The sequence below is a fragment of the Ambystoma mexicanum genome, chromosome 4q, assembly GCF_040938575.1.
Source record: "Ambystoma mexicanum isolate Mex_15411 chromosome 4q, UKY_AmexF1_1, whole genome shotgun sequence".
Taxonomy (NCBI): Eukaryota; Metazoa; Chordata; class Amphibia; order Caudata; family Ambystomatidae; genus Ambystoma; species Ambystoma mexicanum.
In genome coordinates, this window is record NC_090928.1 from 1200559291 (window position 1) to 1200561220 (window position 1930).

Sequence of the window (1930 nt, forward strand, 5' to 3'; positions counted from 1 at the left end):
TTTCGGCGCACATTAATTCCATGAATCGACCCCTTCGTTTATATAATGCTAGATGCATCATCTATGAAGTCATTCTATCTGGCAGACTGCAAGAACCTATCGAGGGGTGGGATTGGAGGATCATGTCTACCTATAGAATATATGCTTGTTCATCCCTCACTGGTGGTCTCTTATCTGTAAGACACATCCTGATCTAGTCCTATATACGTGGTATAAGACACTCATCATAGCAGAGAATGTGGCAGCGGAATAATACTTTGCAACATTGTATGTAACAGTACTTGGCATGCTATTCTAATTCATTGGCAACCCAGATCCAACCTTGGACGTTCAGCTTGCTAGCAGCACGTATATAGAAATGAAACCCAGTTGCTTGGAGATATGTCAGCTTTCCCCTTGTTTCCCCAATTTGTCTACCCTCTCTCATCGGTAGGACTTATTCCAGTGTCTTTTGTGTGAAGGTTGACCTGGCCAGTCTAAACTGTCTTGGGACATTCGAGCGAGTGTAGGCACATCACTATCTTAGCTTCGGACCTAATGAATAGCCCTTGTTTGCAAGCTCTTCGTCACGTGTTACAAGACCATGAAATTGTCCATATCGACCGTGCTTTTTGATTCAATTATGCTCGGTACATTTGCCCCTCTTGGCCTTCAGAGACTTGCTCACTCTATCCCATATGAACGTTATGCCCCTTTCATTGTCCAATATTTGGCATCATTAAATGTTCTTGTTCCTCCTAATCTTTGGGAAATATATCCTTGCACATGGTCTGCTCGTCGACTACCTTTGTGCTTTCTTCCATCTCTCAAAATAGCATCCTAGATTCCAAGCCAATGTACTCCCTTAATCTGCAAGGGAAAACAGCTTCTTCATCATCTTTCCACATTAAGATCCTGGGCTCGTATTTTGAGGTAACTGCGATGACTGACATAAGCCACCATCCATCCTCTTATAATGGTCATCCTAAACGTTGAATATATACCTCTCATAAGCAAGCTTCTACCTATTCTTTCTATCTTGCGTTTCAGTGTATTTAAAGTTATTGACGAGTGGGTCACTTCATTCTTCTTTGTGTTGACATGTACTGCATCATGGAGCACATATTTTTCCTATTACTCCAGTTACATCGTTATCCTTCAGTATTTTCATATTGTTTCAACATAGACTCATTTCTTCTTTGGGACATTATTTTTTCATTGTTAGGCTTTGTTTAACGTACATACATGTCACGCACCATTTTATTTATCGCTGCATACCGGCAACTCGGCAACAGACATCTTTCTTGGTAGCTTTCCTGCATTGTTTCAACGTGAGGGTATCTTCTGAATGGCTGCCTGCATGCATATCACCTTTCATATAATCGAAGTGGTATCAACATGTCCCATAAACTTGTGCAGGGGTTCCCAATCGTGGCTCCTCGTCTGTCATTCCAATAGGACAGGATTGAGGGGGGCAGTGCCTAGGGAGAATGTGTCCACTTGCTCCTCTACACAGCCTTCATATTTCCCTTCCCCCATTGTGTGCTTTTGTAATCACCTGCTCTGGCTGGCTTCCTGCTCATGCCTCTGCTTCTCCAATTCCCTCTGTCCCAACCATGTGAAGGAAGCTTGCCACTCTTTCCTGCCAGGGGGTAAGGTGCAATGGCTCCACTGTGCCTCCTCCAGTGACAATAATCTCATGGTGATGAGAGGTGATGATACTGCATGCCTTGAGGTAATTCCACATCCTCCTGCCACTGTTGGCCCATATTGTGCTCTTGCGGCAGACAGATGTTCTGCAATGATTTGCCTCAAACAGATCATCAGCATTGGCCACCACCTCATCTGCCAATACCTGCAGCTCTGCCTCATTGACTTTGGGTTTGGAGACTCTCAATTCTAGCACCCTCATCTTGCCCTTGTCTCCTGGCCTGTTTCCACAAAGTTTGGT